At 52.3% G+C, this 18,814-nt stretch overlaps 1 protein-coding gene across 1 annotated transcript in view; it reads left to right on the forward strand.

Moving 5' to 3' along the window:
• The first annotated feature begins 322 nt into the window (after positions 1 to 322).
• MAMLD1 (mastermind like domain containing 1) overlaps positions 323 to 18,814 on the forward strand; it is a 112,853-nt gene continuing 94,361 nt past the window's right edge. The window contains exons 1-2 of the mRNA XM_072956455.1: positions 323 to 398; positions 872 to 966. The gene's annotated coding sequence lies outside the window, so the exon portion shown is untranslated. The remainder of the gene's footprint in view (positions 399 to 871; positions 967 to 18,814) is intronic.

Below are 18,814 nucleotides of genomic sequence, written 5' to 3' on the forward strand. Positions count from 1 at the left end.
CTTCGGAGCGGAAGCCCGACACCTGTGCCCCGCGGTGGGGCCGCTCCTCAGTCAGGAAACTTCGGGAACCGCTTCGAGGCAAGCGCTCAGCTCCGTTGCGCCTACGCAGCCCACGAAAGGACTTCGCTCGGTTCTGGGAGGGGGCCCCAGCGCTTCCCGCGGGCCGAGGGCGTGGGCGTGAAGGGAAGGAGGGGCTGAGTGGGCGGCGGGTCCACCCCTTTATTCCTGGCCCGCAGCTCGGCCGAGTATGACCAGATGTGCTGGTGACAGGTCGCTTTTCAGAGGTGCAGTCAGGAGCTGTGAGTCCGTTCTGGGGCTGCTCCCGGCGCTGCTGCTGTCGGACCGGACGCGGCGTCTGCGGGCTGAACTCAGCCCCCGCCGCCGCCCTTGAAGTCCAGGTTAGGAAACGCACCCCCGGCGGGGACCCTGGAGACGGGGGCTTGGGCCAGACCCCAGGGATACGGGGAGGGGAACCCCCGGCCTCGGCGCCCAGGCAGCGAGCGGACAGCGCGCTCTGGCTCTCCGGGCAGTTCCCAAGGAACTCGTGTTCCTGCAGAAGCCGCAGGTGTCTGCCCCGGGATAACCCCGCGCTGCGAGAAGCCGGTCCAGCCCAGCTCCCGCAGGGGCTTCGCCGGCGCGGGGCCAGAGAGGCGGGAGACTGGCTGGCGCGCCCGGGCTCCTTGCTGAGCACGCCGGCGGGCGGCACAGACAGGGTCGGCACCGAGGCCGGGCGGGGGCGGGGGACAGAGGAGGAGGGGAGCGGGGCAGGGCGGGGGGAGGGGGCCCGGTAGGGGAGACGCTAGGCCAGGAGGGGGGCGGGTGCAGTTCCGTACTCGGTACCTGAGAGCCCTGGTTCCCACTGCCGTCACAGCAGGTCGCCTTGGCCGTCTGGGCGGGAGCCAGAGAGCAGACGCGTCGGCCGTGAGACCGGTGCTGCCCCCAACTCCCGGCAGCCACCCGCCCAAGGTGAGCGCCCTCCCAGGGCGAGGGGGAGGAGGGCCCGGTCGCTGCTCTCGGGTTGGCCTCTGCTGTGAACGGGAAAGGGGGAGGGGGGGTTGAAAAGGCGACTTTACGATGAGACTCCTGTCTGGGTGACGACCAGGGCTCCTTCAGGGAGCTGCCACTTCTCTCTCCTTCTCTCTACTCCGCCCCCCCCCCCCCCGCCGCGGGTGTCTCTCTACTCCTCGGTCTCCGTCTCCGTCAGTGCCTCTCTTGGCTTCTGTCTCTCCCTCTCTCTCTCCTCTCCCTCGGCCTCTCAGTCTGGCGCGCTCTGTCGCCCTGTCGCTGGTGAGTGCTGGCTCTCCCGCTCCCCCTGCTCGCTCTCCGGCAGTCAGGGGCGCGCACAGCTCACTAGCTCACTCGGCCCAGAAGCGGGAAGTCTACCTGCCGCGAGCGGGTTTCCCAAGCGCGCAGGGCCCCGCCTGACGCCCTCGGGCGAGCTCCATCCGCTCGTGCCCGGGGGCGCTCGGTCACCCCGCTGTCGCCTCTCGGCATCAGCTCACCGTCTAGGCGGGCCACCTGCCGCCTTGGGCACCGACCACCTCCCGCTAAGTGCGGAGCCACCAAGGTGAGTGCACCCGCGCCCCTTCCTTCCCCCGCGCTCCTCCCTGGCTGCCCCGGCTGCCCCGGCTCTAGTTGACTGAAGGAACCAGGCGACCACAGCGAAGCCAGCCTGCGGTCGCTTTCCCTTCCCAAGAGTGGTCAGAGGGCCTGATAGGCCCCTCGGGCGGCCGCCGCGCTTCCGCTGCCCCCGGCTCCATCCGGGCCTGGAAACTCGGCGTTTCGGGGGCTCAGGGCCAGCGGGGTCGCGGGCGGGGCAGCGCGGCTTCCCCTTTAAGGCCGGAGCCGCTCGTCGCCGCGAGTGTGAGGGTGTGTGAGTGTGCGGCGTGCGTGTCTCCTCCTCCCTGAGTGACACAGCAGTGAGAAATGCCTATCAGTAACTTAAACCCCCCGAAACTCCACCTTCCGGGCGCGCGGCGCGGAGCCGGGCGGTGGGAATGGAGCGAGCAGATTGAGGCCGCCGCTGCAGCGCCGCCGGCATGAACTTGGCCGCGAGCTGAAGCGGCCGGCGGCGGGCGGGCGCGGGGGCACCGGCCGCTAGCCAAGGGGGTGATCTGCAACCGGGCCGGGCCGCTCGGCGGACGCCGGAGGCCAGGCTGCCCGCGCCGGCGGCCGCCCGCCCCTCGGGCACTGCCCCCGCCGCCGCCGCGGGAGCTCCGCAGCACGGTAAGGCTGAGGGCGGGCGTGGGAGGTCCGACTGGTTTGGGGGCTCCAGGGTGCACTTGTGGCCCCCGCTTCTTGTCCCCATCGCGGAGGGGCGGAGGCTTGGGGGTACTGAGAGCCCGGGGACCCCAAAGTTTGCTCCGAGCACACAGCCCACCTGGCGCTGCGTGCGGTCGCCCCCTTCTCGGACTGGCCGGGCCGAGCTGAGCGCAGCTAGCATCGCTGGGACTGTGGCCTCTGCCTGCACCTCGGCGCCCGCCGGGCGTCTAGAATCGGGCAGGGGGAGTCAAGTACCGAGGAGGGAAGGCAGAGGGGCGCGAGCCAAGCGGGCTCCCCCGGCCGCGCCGGGCTACAAGGAGATTCCCGTTCCGTCCCGGCGCAACCCGGGCCGCTCGCAGCCCGATGCCGCCGGCGACGCTGCCTTCGCATACCAGCTCCCCGAGCCCAGGCCAGTCGGCAGTGGGCGCAGGATTCCCCCCACCCCATCCCTACCCAGGTTGCCGCCGCCGAGCTGGAGTGTGGAGTGTGCGCGCGCCGAGCCCGCTGCCTTAACGCTCCCTCCCCTGCCAAATTTTCCTCTGGAGAGCAGCCCCGAGCAGAGCTGGCGGCTTGAGGCAGCCCCGACTGGGCTTCTGCCCGGAGCTCCAGGCGCTCCCGCGCCCCAAGCTCCCAGGCCTCCGAGCGGCGGCAGCGCGCGGCGCCCGGCGCCAGCAAGGGCGGGCGGGAAGCCCCCCGGAGCGCCGCCAAATACTTTTCGCGGCCAGTTGGCTCCGCCAGGCTCCGTCCCGATGCAGTGTGTCCGAAGCCGCTTGGAAAGCTGGCCATACCGTCTGATTTTGATCTGTGATTAAATGCGAACTGAGGAGACACTAATAGGATTAGTCTGCAGAAAACTGCCCTGAAGTCGTCGGAACCTAAGCGAACAGACGCATCTCGGGCCGGGGGCTTCGCCCTGCCGCGCTCTTGCAGCAGGGTGCGGCCGAGTGGGGCACCCCGAGTGTGGGTGTGAGAGTGTGCGCGGGCGGGAGCCCGGGATGGCTTGGGGACGTGGAGAGAAGCAACTCCACTTGCTGAGGTGGCCTGTCGTTGTTTGGTAGCAGAAGGAATCCCTTCCCCCAGGGCACCGTCCTCACGGCGAACGTGCCGTTTGCGGGTAGCCGACCGAGGCCAGCTCCGGGACATTGTGAGGGTGAACGAGCTGAGCGTACAAGAGGTGGCCGCTCTGGAACAAAGACGCAAAGTCTCCCCGAGCTTGAGCAATTTCGAAAGAGTTGGCTGGGAAGAGGGCCCGGGTCTCCCGGGGGAGACCCTCGCAGGGATCATGCCCCGCTCCACCTCCCCCCCTCCCCGGCTCGGGCCCTGCGGCCGGTGCGATCCTGTTCCCGGGCTGCGGCGAGCCGGCGGGCAGCATCGCCGCGGGGCAGCCCGGCCCTCCGCAGGCGCGGGCCGCCGCCCGAGTGCCCACGGGCCGGGTGGGGTCGGCCGCGCTCCCGCCCGGGCTTCCCGGCCGCCGCCGCCGCTCCGGGCTCCCGGAGGCCGCGCAGCTTCTTCCCCCACCCCACCTCTTGTCTTTATAGATCCCCCCTCCCTCCCACCCCCGCCGCCGCTGCCGCCAACAATCCGCTTTATAAAAAGCCCCTTTGTTTCCCTGGAGGCTGGAGAGAGGGAAGGGGAAAGGGACGCAGAGGCAGGGGGCGGGGGCGGCTGCCTCCCAGTGGCTTCGAGCCGCTCGGGACAGGAGGGCAAGTGTAGGCGGTGGGGGAGGGGGTTGTGTTTCGAAGCCCCTCGGCTGGAACCCCGGAAGGCGTGGGGAGTCCCGGGCTCCTGGCGCCGGTCGCGCGCCAAGCCGGCCGGCGGTGGACACCCGAGGCCCCCGCGGCCCGGACGGCTGGGCGGGCGACTCGGCTAGCGGGCCGGCTTGGAGGCCAGAGGCGGCGCACGCTCGGCGGGGTGGGCAGACGCTCTCGCCGCTGCGCTCGCCGGGCGCGGGCATAGGGGGCGCCCTTTCATCGGTTTCGCTTTGCATCCCTTGCCCCTGGCCGCCCGGACTCTGGGCCGCTGTCGCGCCCGCCGGTGGCTGAGACGACGGCTGAGACGACGGCGGCGACTCTGAGGCTTTCCGCCACTCGGCGGCTACACTCCTCACTCCTTCCCGCGCCCTCCTGCCGCCCCCAGCCCCCGCCACCGAAGCTTAAACGCTTGGCAAGGCCCCTTTGTTTGGAAGGAGGGAGGGAGTCGAAACTGCCACCTCCGAGGTTCGTGCAGCCTGGGCGAGCAGTGGGGACGAGGATGCACCTCCGGAGAGTGCGTCAGCCTGCCGCCTCTGCACTGATCTAAGGCCAGGCACTTGCAGGTGTCCACGACGCATGGGTTCCCGGCGTTAGTTGGAGTGCGGATTCCGCCGGCCCCTTTCCCTGTATTACACCTGCCCTGCCCCCCCCAAAAAAACTTGCGGGAACTCGGACTTGCGCTGAGGAATGTTAAACACAGTGTTTGAAGTAACCTTTAGCCATCCTGTCGGCCCCGCCCCCGCCCCCCAGAGCAGTCTGCCTCTGTTCTTGTAAAGTTTGTTCGGAAAGGGAATACTGACAAGAAAAATTGATAAATAAGGAGAAGTGGGCGGGGCCCAAACTCGACTGGTAGGTCACCAGAGCGAAGTCAGATTCGTCCCGATCTCTCCCTGCCTCCACCCCCTCTTTCATGGCGACATAGTATGTGCGCCTTTTTGCATACCTTTCCCCTGCTCTAGCCTCCTCCGATCTCTGGAGGTTATTCGGAAGTGTTGGTCGAACATTTGTTCTCTGTTCTTTGGAACAGAAGGAGAATCGGGAACTCCCCCCACCCTCCAAACACACACATCCCAAGTGCATCTAAAACCACCAGAAAGTACTCAAAGGGTAAACCACGGGCTCTACCTTCTCCTCCCTCTTTGTGCTTCCCTTCTGGAACGAGATCATTGGAAAATAAAGCTGCTGATGTGCGAGATGGAACATATGGTGCCTCCATAAGAGAGAAGCTGAAATGGCCTTGAACCTGCCGGACAGACCAGCTGTTTGCTGCCAGCCAGAGCAGCTAATCAGCGTCTTCCCCTTAAAGTAACAGCCCTCTTTTCTCTTGATGACCAGTTTGCATATTACATGGGATATTCTCCAGAGGAAAAACGTGATGGGCTCCTATACTGCTTTGTGCTTTGGTAGTTGGTCCCCAAAGCTGGTCCCCTGCCCCCAAGGGCTGCCTTGGCCTCCCACAACACGTTCCTCCAGTGTTTGAGTGTGTTTCATTTAACACTGATGGACGAATGTTGCTCAGAGTGGAACTTGGGAAAAGGCAAGAAAAGGGGAAAGAGAGTAGGACTGAGAGATTCCCAGATGCCCAGGAGGAGATTTGTGTTTTGTTGGTACTGGTTTTAGGAAAACTAATAGTTCTCTCCCTACCCCTTAAAAATATCACAAAGAGCTGCAGCTCTTCCTTATAAGATCTCCCTAAAAAATCATCCTCTTCCGGCTGTGAACATTTTCAGTTTTCCTTCAGTACAATGTGTTTGAGAGGGGGAAAAAAACAGTTTGGCATTGGAAGAAGAAAGGCTTGAGGAGATACGAGGAAATTCCATGTTAGGAAATCATTAGCAAAGGGTGACTTCGTCTGTTTTCCTGCGACTGACGCTGACAGTGACACAGATGTGTGGGTTGAAACAGGAACGTCATTGAATTTTTAAACTCAACCAGGAAATAGCCTGTTGCTGGAGTAGGGGTGGGGGCTATACATTCACTGCATCTTAAGGTAGGAGATTTACTGTTGATGCTTTTTCACTAAGGGAAGGGATTTTGTCAAGCTTGGCCAGCACATTTAGTATCATTTTTCCCCCTTTAAGCCGATCACCTAAAGGCTGAAAATGCACCTGTTAATAGATTATGCCTAGGAAACTCAGTTGCTGTTTTGGCTTATGAAATGGGCAGAAACTGATCTTAGACAAGTGGTTCTTCTGACAATAGTTGGGCTACTTTCCTTCTTTAAAGGGGTTTCCTACATGCAATAAACTTATTTTTAAGATTCTGATTTCTTTTTTCTGCAGCGATGCATTGGAGAGATAATTAGCCTAGGACCTGGGAATCCTGTGTCCTAGAACACTCTCCTCACTAATTAGCATGGTAATCGTGGACAAGTGGATCCTCCCTCTTTGTCTTCCCTCCCCTCTATGACCTCGGAGGAGTCTGAGTCCCTTCCAGCTCTCACAGACTATGATTTGTGAATGACAGTCATTTTTCTGGAAAATTGAAATACTATGGGGGAAAACAGCTAGATATACAAAGTAATGGCACTGAGATTTTGAGGGGCAATGAGAAGATGGAGGAGTAGAAAGTGACAGAAGGCCAAGCCAAACAAAATAAAAGTGGAAAGTGTTCCCTCTCTCTGTGCCTTTTACCCTCGTGAACGTCTAACCCAGAGACATAGGTGGTGGAGGCTGGGCATAACCCCAAGGGCTTCTTGTCCAATACCCCTAATCCAGTGGTCTCAGGACCCACTGACGGCAGACCTTCTCATCATTGGGTTGGTTTACAGATTATAGGATCCAAACTCTTTGAAATGAGCCTGGCATGCTTCCAAAGCACTCATCTAATATAGAACAGATTTGCTGCTTTGCAGTTATTTAGCAAAGGTTTCAAGGACAAAAAGGCCTTCCCTCTCCACACATGTGCCCCACTGGAGCATGGGCTCTGAACTCACTGCTGAACCTTTTCTTTTCTTTTCTTCTTGGTCCGGCTGCGTGTGTTGTAAAAAGCACATTTCCAACTTTGAGGACGCAGCAGCCAGGCAAGGATCTGCCACCATCCTGCTTGATGGTAATATTGATTTTTTTTTAAACGAGTGTGGGGGGAGACATTATGAAGGGGGACCTTTTATCCCCTGAGCTCTCTGGCAATTATCTTGCTGCCATAAATGTTGATACACATATAATGGATGTAACTAAAAAATCTCCTTATCCAAGCAGAAAAGGCTGAGTGTTTGTTGGAGCAGAGAGAATGCTGAGAGTGTGAATAGAGCAACCCAGATGTGGCTGGGGAGGCAGATAAATGATGGGGGAACAGGAGTCAGTTACAATGGATCAGCGCAATAAACCAGTTCCCATCATCCACCGCTCACAACGCCAGCCACCGAGGTAACCTAGGCAGCAGCAGTCAACTGTACGGGCGGCGGGAGCAGCGTCTCGAAGCTCCGTTGGAGGCAGTCTGATTTTTCAGACATTGGGTCCTGAAACATCTTCCAGACTTTCAGAAGAGAAACTTCATAAATCTGTATGAACCTGACGGGGTTTTATGGCAATACTTATTACTTGTTTTTGTCATCACTGCGTCGTCGCTTCGTCTGCAAATGAAGCAAAGTAAGAGCAGGCCGGCCCCACGGAGCCGGTGCGGAGCCGGTGCGTAGTTAGTCAGGGGATACTGTGGAGATGACGAACGTGGCTTGTGTTACACTGTTTACCTGCGAGGATTTGGATGCACCATCCCAGTGAGGTCCTGCTTACAAATGACCAGCCTGGGCAGCTGAAGCCCCAGGAGCATTTCCTGCAGGGCAAGGGGATGGAAGCAAAAGAGTTGGGTTCCCTCTCTCCCCCACCCCATTGCTTTCTTTTTTCTCCCCATTCACAGAACCTCCCTGATTTCCTCAGGGCCACAAATTCCCCCCACCCCCTGAAGTTTGACCTCTTCATAATTTCCAAAGCAATCAGATTTGTCACGGCCCAAAAAGCTCCCCTGGGGTGAGGCGTAGCGAGGGGCTTCGCAGACTATGGGCTCCCCAGAGTGAAGGCTTCCAGAGACAGGGCTTAAGTCCTGCCCTGGCTGCCCTCTGACCCCAGCACAGACAGGGCACTTTTCTGCAGAGCCCAGTCCCAGCCTTGCAGTGGGGTCCTAGCTACCTTCCCCTCCCGTTGTGCCCTGCCGCTTACTCTGCCCAGTAAATAACCGTTAAATGGGCTTTGGGAAATGCTGTTTTCTTAAGGCTGAGAATTGGTCCATGTGGCCCAGAGGAGGATGGGGGCCGACCGTGGGATTCCGTCATGTGTCTCCCCCTTTCTTCCACCTGTGAGAGTACCTGAACACTAGGCCACAGGGACACATTTTTGTTAATTCTAGAAGAGGCCACTGGAGGCCTGAGCTAGTGGATAACATCTGGGTAGGAAGGGCCTGGTCACCCCAGCTCATGCCTTCCATCCTTGGAGGAGAAGTGTGGGCCTTTGGGAACTAAAGGCAGGACAAAAACCAAGTAAAGTCACCCTGAATGCTTTGGGCAATCCCAAGTCCTCTGTGCAATTATCCTGAGAGCCCTCCACCCACTCTAACAGTGCTTTTATATTTTGCTCAGCATTTGAACCTGAGACCCCCACGCATAGCTTCTTTTAGGGGCTTGGTGACATGGAGGGCGAGGGGGACAGGATCCAGCTTTCCTTTTTGTGGCCCCATAAGCCTGTTGAGCACGGTTCCTGCACGTAGTTGGCATAAATGAACCAACTCACCTACAAACTCAGATGCTGAAAGACAGAGCATTTTCCAGCTGGAAGAGTAAAGCTCTGTGACTTTACAGAAGAGAAAATGAGGCCCAGAGAGGGTGCTCGACTTTCCTGAGGAAGCACAGTGAAGGGAGCCCTGAGGAGGTAGAACCTGGGCCCCGTGCTGTAGATCAAGTACATGGGTCCAGGATGCCCACAATTTCAGGGTAATGTGATGTGTTCTGTGCCAGTGTGTGCTTTGCTTAGCATTGTTAGGACAGCAAGGGGCACACTGATAACAGAAACCAAAGCTTCGAACCTGCTGAAATCCGAGGTCGTGAGTTAAGGATCAGACTGGGGCCCAGGCACGTGTGCCTCCGAAAGGCGTGTCATGTCCTGTTTTCAGGTTGCCGTCAGAGAGTTGGGCCGCCAGCCCCTTGGAGGGCTCGGCTGGGTGGGCTCTGTTGGCAGTTGGCTGGAGTTGTTTGGGTTTTGTTCTTAATGAGATCTCAGCGTTCAGATGGGCCTCTGGAAGTTCCAGCGCTGATCTCGGAATTTTAAGTGGGACAGTAGTTTTGGTGCCGTTGCCAACGTCACATGCTTTGCATGTCTAATTCTGAAAGACTGGCGTGCGTTCAGCTAGGTTTGGGGAGGAGGGCACAGCGTTTCTAAGCCGCTCGTCTGTCAAGGATTAATTTAACCTCTAATTACTGCATTTTCTTCACAGTTCGCTGCACGAACATGTTGTAACAAAAGCTCAAAGAAGTATGCCATTTCGTTTCGCCGCCACTCTAAAATTAATTTGGGGGAGACGGAGTCAAATCTGACACACGGAGTGTTAAAATAATTGTGCTGACGTTCGAATGAAAGCCAACAATCAGGTCGTTTCTAGCAATCCCCCAGCGACGGGGTAAAGAGCATCATCGTTACATGTTATTATTGTTTATTATGATGGTCTTACTCGCCGCTGCAGCCCTCAAAATGAGCCCTGAAAATCTGGAGGAGTCTCGCCGCACGGATCCCACTGGGGCAGCCAGCGCTCCCGACACATGGCCCGTGTGTTGCCTTTGGAGCGTGACTAATGCCCCGCGCAGGAGGCAGCCTGGGAGCACTTCCTGTCCGCTGATAGGGCAGGTGGCAAGGTCTCGTCCCTCAGTCGAGGTGAGGCCATTATCAAATTGGAGCCTCCCAAGGGCCTGCTCCCGAGGCAGAACCCATTCAGACAGTACAATCACAAGATTAACCTACAGGGGTTCTCCAAGCAGGCTGCTCTCCCTCCTCCTCCCTGCGCCCTCTGCCCCCACCCCCCTCAACAACAGCCCCTTGGCAGCCCTACAGATCTCTTTATCCCTACCTCCCCGAAGAGCAGCAGCAGCTGTGGGAGCCAAAAGCCTGTTCCCCACTCTGGGGTGGCCAGGAAGTCTGCCTTCTCAGACCCGGGGCAGCAGTCCTTCGCAGCGTCCCGCGCTTACTGTTTGCAAGTGCATGGAATTAGACTTCTAGGATGAGGGTGGCGAGCAGGAGAGCCGGTTGTGGGGCCTTGCCTTGTGCCCAGGCAGTTGTTCAGAGCCAGACATTTACACTCTCACACACACCTCTGTCTCGGTAGCTGAGAAGCGTGATCGCCCTTCATCTCCTCGGAGGAGGGAGAGGCACTTAGCCTTTTAGAGCACACTTTGCTCTAAAAAGGAGTTGAGAACTAGAGGTTGACATTGTCTCCCTTATCCTCAGTGTCCCCCACACCGCGCCCTTTCTGGAAGGCGAGACCCAGCTAGGAGGGCTAGGTCGGAAGCCCTTGCTCCCCACATGGCCTTTTCAGTCATGCCTTTGGGTTGGTCCTTTGCAAAATTCTGAGCAAACTAGTTGGGGTTCAGTCCCCGCATTTTTCCCCTCCTGAACCCTAGCTCTGTCCCCTCGCCCTTCCCTGAGAAGCACCATCCTCAGCCCTCCATGCCTTCGTGTGAATCCCTTACTTAGGGGAATCTGGAACCTCTGACATGAGTTACAGGATGTAAGGGTTGCCATGCTTTGGAGGGCATCTGCTCTTTAGGGTGCAGGTAGGAGGTGTTCGAGGGTCAGGGGGATCCTAGGGGCCCAGTGGTATCAGGCCCACGTAAAACTGTTTCGCTTCATGAAATTGGAGAACAGCCAGGACCACCTGGCTGCCAACCCCAACTGGTCTCCTGAGGCCCAGATCATAACAAAAATGATTCCTGTCTCTGGAGCAGGGGCTTTTGCCTTTTGTGGGTCATGGACTTCTTTGAGGATAACATGCAATGTTGTGTCTCATCTCAGAGGCTCATAGACCCTTCGGGAAGCCCATCCATAGTTCCCTCAGAGATCCTTTGAGACAGGTTAAAAAAATGCCTCAATATGACACCTTGGGCTGTGCCAGATTGCAGGGTCATCCTCCAGTTACCATGTGGGCATAAACACACTGTGCTGTGGTGGGAAGAACAGTGAGCTTTGCCTTTGGTGCAGACCATTGACTAGCTGTGGGGTTTTATGCAAGTCCACGAACCCGCCCTCAGTGTCCTCACTTGTCAGATGGGAGATTCCAACAAGATGGTCCTGGTGAAACAGTCTTGCAGACCTCAAGCTCGAGCACACTCTCGGGCTGCTCACTGATTCCTCTCCGTTTTGCCTTCTCATTTGGCCTGAGAAATCAAACAAAAGAAAAGCAGGTCTCTTTTGACATGAAAAGTCCTTTTGTTCAATGTCCTTTGACATTGTGGAAATTACACCTAGGCAGACTAGCATAAAAGACTCTGTGGCTTGGGAGGACCTCCAGGGGCATGTGTGTCTTGGGATCTAGGGAGTTCCTGAGGCCCTTTCTAGTTGAGGATCCTGCCCTCCCAGCCCTCCTGGGCTTCAGAGTGGGGCCAGGGTGTGTATGTGTCCCAGTGCCCTGGACGAGGTTTCCCGCCTGCCTGCCATGGAAGTTAGCAAACGGGATCTGAGAAGGCACGTGGTCAGGTTTAGTTTTCCACATTTCAAATCACTGAAGAGGTCTGGCCAGCTCTTGGTGAAAACCGGGTTCTGGACTTGCCCCGGGATCTTGCCCCTGTCCTGAGAGAGAGGAGCAGCCTGTTCTCTTTGGATAGAAGGCCCAGCAGGAGTCTGCCAGCGCTCTGCTGGGGGTGGGGGCCTGCCCCAGAGGGAAGAAGAACCGGCTAGATTCTGTTCAAACAGCCCACCTCCACCGCCCATGTCCAACCCTGGCAATATGGACAGACTTCTCATGGCAAGGCCAGGAGGGCTGGTGAATCACAGATGGGGAAACTGAGGCCCTGAGAGGGGCCAGTGCTTGTCCAAGGTCAGATGACAAGTCAGGAGCCGTGCAAGAACACAGATGAGTGCGAAGACAGGTCCTGGTTCTTGTTGGGCCTATGCTCCCCCCTAGCCCCCACCCACCCCGTCCCCGACTCTCTAGCTCTTTATGGTAGTGTCTTTAACCTCTGAAAAGTACAACACTGTCTTCAGGTTCACCAGACTCTAATGCATGTTCAAGTCCTCAGAGTCAGCGCTAGAGAGTAAACAGCAGGTTTGGAAAGCCCTTTGAACCCTCAGAGGATGATCCTGGCCACGCCATTTCATAGTCACACATCTATAGAGTTGTTTATCCCCTTCCCCCAGCCCTGAGTTAGGAAGCTTTTGGAAGAGAGCCTGTTGCTAGAAGCTTGGCCTTTCCCTCTCCTTTATAAAGAGCAGTGCTGGTTGGCTTTGAACTGGCTTACAAACAGACTTTGGTGTCCCCCACTTTCTTTTGTTAAACCAGCCAGATTTGCCAGGACTGGTTCGGTGGAGATGATGTTGAAAATGGGTGTTCGGTACAAGCTCATTATGTGGAGGGAGCAGTGTCCATTTCCACCCTTTGCTGGAGCGTCTCGGCCTTAGCTTCATTGTCAGTCTGGAGGGAGAGGAATCGTGCAGGTCACTGGAAAGCAGATGCCACTCAGCGATATCAGGCATCGTCCTGCAATCAGCTGAAACAATACTAGTTTGTAAATTGGAAAAGGTGGCAGTTGGCACTTGCCCTTTGGAAGAGTCCCTGTTTGGACCCAAATTTCTGAGTCTGGAAGGGTCCCTCATGCCAAGCTGGGGGTTGGCTGATAGGTGCTCCAGGTGTAGCTGGGAGCCTCAGTTTCCCCATCTGTACAATGAATAGACTAGGGGAATCTGAAGGGCTCCTCCACGATTCATCCGTGAGTTGCAAATTAAACTCTAAGTTAATTTAAACATTTGAAAAGCATAAACCGTAACTTGTTCTTATGGAGATGACCTAGACTTGAAGGTGGGGGGGATCCATTTTAGTTTGGTAGGTAAAGGCTCTAACTGTTACATAGACGAGAGCACTTCCAGAAGTTTGGGTAAAGACAAAAAGTGCATATGGATTTATGTAGGCCAGAGAATGGGGACACGGCAGTTCCCTTAGAGACCCCTGGTCTTACACATGAGGATGCTGGGGCTGGATCCCCCAGAGAGCCACTAGCAGCTGAGCTGCTCCAGGACTCAGGCATTCCTGCTCTCTGCCCGCTTTGGGGCTCTGCCCCACTCCGTAGATCACCGACCCTGACAGAAGGAGCATCCAGGCTTCCAGCTTAGAATGGGCCTGCAGTCTGCAGAATATAGGACTGAAAGATTTTGACTTCTAGCTCTGAAGGAGTAGCATATCAAAAAGGAATTTTTTTGTCCCCATCTCTGCCTCCAACATCCAAGAGCTGTTCTGAGCTAAAGTAAATGATTTGGTTGGCTTAATTTTAAATAAATCACATTTTGTAATAACAAATGTGGTCCTTGGGGGCTTATTATTAAAATGATTTTGATTTAAACATAAAGGGTATTTTAGGTTTGACTTCATATTTGCTAATTTTCGTTATGAAAAAAAAAGCCACCCCCACCTCGATTTCTGTAACAAGTAACAGTTTGTCTTATCTAGAAGAAGCTTTTGGTTTCTCTACTGTTCACACCCATAGTACTCAGCAAGTTTGCTTATTTGTTAGTTTGTTTTCAAATCACATAAATATGTTGGCCACCCGTAACTCATGGGGTTCTTACAAAGTCTACCTGGCTCTTCCGCACCTAGCCACCAGTTCTGAGGCTGTTTCTCTTGGTTCCAGCCCTACCACCTCTTACCTGTGCCCAGCCACCACCTCCTCTGGCCTGAAACAGGACCAGAGTAAGGGTGCAGAGGCAGGGAGGGAGGCAGACTGGGTGACAGGCTCAGCTCTACTGCCTCACCATGTGGCTTTGGGCAAGCCCCTTCCCCTCTCTAGGCCTTGGGGTTCTCTGGCTACACTGAGGGGGCTGGCCTAGAGGAGTGGGGTGCTCTCTGAGGTTCTCCTCTTGGGTTGGATTGTTATATTTGGAGGATGTGATTTGACCAGTAGCGGATATGACCTTCACATCTTTTCTAAAATTCAGTGATAGCCTGAAAGAGGAGGATAGACAAGAAGTCCAAAACAAAAATGAAACACTCTAGCACTTCTCAGTATATGTGCTTCTCTGCCCACATACTTCCTGATGGCTGTCTGCCTTTTGAGAAGAGTGTATCTATTCCCTCCCCCTCACTCAGATTGAAGAGTTTGGGCCATGAAACTAAAGCAAAAAGGGAGGCGGGGAAGGAGGGCAGTGCCCAAGACCCTTCTCTCCACTGTCCTCCTCAGGTGATAGGGCACATGGGGCTGCCTCTCCTCTCCCACTTGAACAGCAGGAAAGGTGGGGTCAGTATAAAGCTGGAGCTCAAAGTAATTCCAAACCGGAACTTGGATGCTGGTCAATTCAGGAACTGGTCAAAAGTCATTTTGAAAAATTGATTCAGCAAATATTTTTGTGTGTGTCTGCTATGTACCAGGCACTGTTGGAAAATGGGTGGATGGGGATAGATGGATGGACAGGTGGATGGAAGGAAGAATAGGCAGATAGATGAGAGTTGAGATGTAAAAGGCTACTAAATACCCAAGATGAGAGATCTTATGCAAATGAATGATGTGTCAGGGATACAAGGGTGAACAAAACAGAAAAAACCCTCAACGGCTGATAGTTTAGTCCGGGAGGCCAACAATAGACAAGATTAACAAGTAAAAACTCCAGTGTGTCCGGGGTGATAAGTGTCTTGAAACAAAATAAATCAAGAAAGGGAGTTGGGGAGGGCCGGACAAGGACAAGGGTACAATAGGGTGGCCAGCAAGGATTTTGCTGAGAAGAAAAGATTTGAGCAAAAACTTGCAAAACCGTCTATCAGCTAGTCCAGTTCTGTCCATTGGAAATAAAATGCAAGCCACACATAAAATTTGAAATTTTCTAGTAGCCACACTAAAAAAGTAAAAAAGAAACAGGTGAAATGAATTTGAATAATAGATCTTAGTGAACCCAATCTATCTAAAATTATGATTTCAACATGTAATCAATATGAAAAAGGTTTGAGGTGTGGTGCACTGGTTTTGTTTTATGATGCCAGGCCTTCACAGTCCAGTGTATAGTTTGCACTTAGAGCACATCTCAAGTCCGACTAACAGCGTTGCAAGTGCTCAGTAGCCATATGTGGTTAGTGGCTACCATATTGGAAAGCACATAACCAGACTCTTCGAGTTAAATGTCCTCATTTTAGCAGGTCTTGGATGACCTGTACTTTATAGGGTGCTTTCTTGGCTGATTGGGCTGAAATTATTTAAAATAACTAATATTGCTAATCATCATCAGTTTACATAAGTTTTTTCACCATGAGTATTTAGTAGCCTTTTATATTTTAACTCTCATATGTCTACTGTACCCGTCCATCCATCCATTCTCCGAAATGGCTTTACCTGAAAGGAGCCCTCTGATTCTGTTTTTCTGCTTTGTGGGCTGGGTTCTGAGTGCGGACTTGGAGGGAGTTCAGTGGACCAGCTGGTGGCTGCCACACTGAGTGGGGCTCTGAGGGGCATTGGCAACAGGTTGTTTGTTGGGAGGAAGGCTCCAGTTTTGACTTGGAATTTATTAAAACGGCAGTTAGCATTCCCCGAATGCCTGTGTGTGCCTGAGACTCCTGTCCAGTTGGAAACCCACGATCAATTGTGAACATTTTCTGACGGATAGTCCTCAGCCCTGTACACCTCTCCCTGGCAGGTTAATTGACCAATTCTAAGCTTTTTAAATTTAATATTTTGGCTTGACATAAATTCAGACTTCAAGAAAAGCTGCAAGAATAATACAAATAATTTCAGAATATGCTTCTGCTCAATTCCCCAAATATTAATATCTTACCAAATTTTCATTGTTTTATCCACTCCCCCCCTACATACGCGCGCACACATACATTTCTTTTTCTAAATTGTGAGATAACGTTGCAGATGCACTGCGCCTTTATCTCTACAAACTTGAATGTATATTTCCTAAAAATAAAGACATCATTTGCATAAGCACAGGATGTTGATCAAAATCAGGAATCTAACATTGGTACTAATCTAATCTAAAGATCTTAATCTAAAGACTTCAGATTTTACTGATTGTCCCAATGTCGTTTTGTAGCAAAAGAAAATTCAGGATCATACGGTGCATTCGGTCGTCATATCTCTTTAGTCTCTTTGAATCTGGAACAATTCCTCAGTTTGTGTTTTGTAACATTGATATTTATGAAGCGTACAGGCCAATTATTTTGCAGAATGTCCCTTATTTTGTGTTTGTCTGATGTTTCCTGATGATTAGATTCGGTTTCTGCACTTGGTTAATGTGGGTGTCTGCCATGTTTCTCCATGGTTATTATTTTTTCCTTTGTAATTAATAAGGATCTTATGGGAATATATTTTGAAGATATGTTTATAAATTGTTACTGTGCAAACTTTCACTTACTAGTTTAGCATCTATTGATGATCCTCGCCTGGGGCAATTTTACGAGTCTTTTTGCCAAATACTGAATTTGTAATTCCATCATCCCTTCTATATTTATGATCTGGCTTTCTACTGTGAGAGAGTGTTCCTTCCCTCACCATTTATTTACTTATGTCTTTATATCAGGTGAACTCAGGGATTATTATTTCATTCCAAGAGTTATAATCCTTGACTATTGTTATGTTGATACTCAAAGTGTCCCATGTTTGGTCAGTGGGAACCCCCTTTATGTTGATTCCTCTGTCTTTTTGACATGTCCCTAATCACTCTGTCCCTAATCACTCTCTGAGCATGGCCTTCATTTCTGGCACAACAAGATACTCCAAGATACTCCTGTACATTTTCTGCCACAGCCCTAAAAATCAGCTACTTTTTCAAGGAGCCCTAGTTTCTTTTTGGTGGAGAATAGTATCTAGAAACCAAGATGTGGGTAGTAGACACATGTCCACTTCTACAGCAGTGCTGCTGCTGGTTGATCCTCAGTCTAGTAGAGACTAGAGAGAATCTACTGCTCATAGCCTCTCAGTCCGCACGCTAGGAAATTAATTCACTCAATCAATGTCATTCTATTCTATTATTTTATTAATTTTTATTATTGTGGTAATCTCCATGAGTTCACACTGATACCTCTAAATTCCAATCAGCACCAAAATTCATTCTGTCTTTCCCCTTTCCATGTTTGTAAATAGCTTCTATGCCAGTGAGAAATAGCTCAGCTATTAGCCACAATATATTTACTGACTTACTGGAGTCTAGAATACACAGAAAGTCATTTCAGAGTTGCTAATCCGGAACTCTATGAAAAGAAACCTACTCATTAGAGTACAATATTTGTTTAGAATTCTTTTTGTGCTTAGCTTAAGGGTACATCACCCAAAGATTGTGTTAACAAAATCACCTGGGCTACTTTTTCATCCCCCTTGTCCCCTTGTGGTCATTTGAATATGGTTCAGTTCACTTGTGTCTGTTTAGATTCCTTTTGGGATTTTTGTTTCCCCATCTGAAGTTTTTAGCATGTGACGTTATATAATTCCAACAGTTAGGACTGTGCAGAAAATGACATCTCTCAGTACTTCTATCCTTTCTACCGTGTTCCATTTGTGCCCTCTAAGTAACCACCCTCATTCTTTGTCCTGTGTTTCTTTTTGCATAAATGAGCAGGTGCCTGTATTTTCCTGTACCCCTTTCATTCTTACATGAAGGTCGCATACTACAGAAACTCTTCTGGGCTTTGCTTTCTTTATATGACAGTACGTCCTAGCAATCACTCTGTATCAGCTCCTAGAGATCTTCATTCTTTTATTACAGTGTGTGGATGGACTGCAGGTAATTCAGCCACCTTCCTATATTTGAGCATGTACGTTGTTTCCAGTATTTTTGCTGTTACAAGCAGTGCTGCAATGGACAACCTAGTATATATGTATTTTCATTTCGTTGAAGGTGTTATCTTCAGGGTTGATTCCTAGAAGTGAAATCGCTGTGTCAAAAAGTAAATACGTATGTAGTCTTGTTAAGTAGTGTCAAATTCCCCTCCCAAATGGTTGTGCCAATTTGTATTCCCATCAGCAATGTGTGAGAGTGCCTTTTTCCCTAAAGCCTCACCAACAAAATGTTTGCTATACTTTTGAATTTTTGTGAATCTGATAGGTGAGAAATGGTATCTCAGTGATTTTAATTAGCATTTTTCTAATTACGAGTGACTTGGAGCATCTTTTTATATGCTTTAGAGCCTTTCGTGTGTGTGTGTGTGTGTGTGTGTGTGTGTGTGTGTGTGTGTGTGTGTTATCTGTTCATGTCCTTCTACCTTTTTCTATTGGGTTTTTGGTCTATAAAAGACCAAAGATAAACCTCAATTTTAGCAGTTTTTATACATTAAGGATATTAGTTTTTAAATCTGTGATACATGCTGCAAGTTATTTCTCTCAATTTTTATTGTTTTTTTGATGTTTGCTTTTCTGTGCCATGCAAAAGTATTTTTCTTATCTAGTCAAATATCAATATTTTATTTTATTGCATCTGGATTTTGAGACACAGACTTTCCTCACACCCAGCTTAAAGAAAAATTCACCTAATTTTCTTCCAGTGTTTGTAGAATTTTAGGTTTTACATTTGCATATTTATTTATTTTTAGAGGAGGTGCTGGGGATTGAACCCAGGACCTTGTGTATGCTAGGCATGTGCTCTACCGCTTGAGCTATATCCTCCCCCCTAGGTTTTACATTTGGATTCCTAATC

The sequence above is a fragment of the Vicugna pacos genome, chromosome X (assembly GCF_048564905.1).
Source record: "Vicugna pacos chromosome X, VicPac4, whole genome shotgun sequence".
Taxonomy (NCBI): Eukaryota; Metazoa; Chordata; class Mammalia; order Artiodactyla; family Camelidae; genus Vicugna; species Vicugna pacos.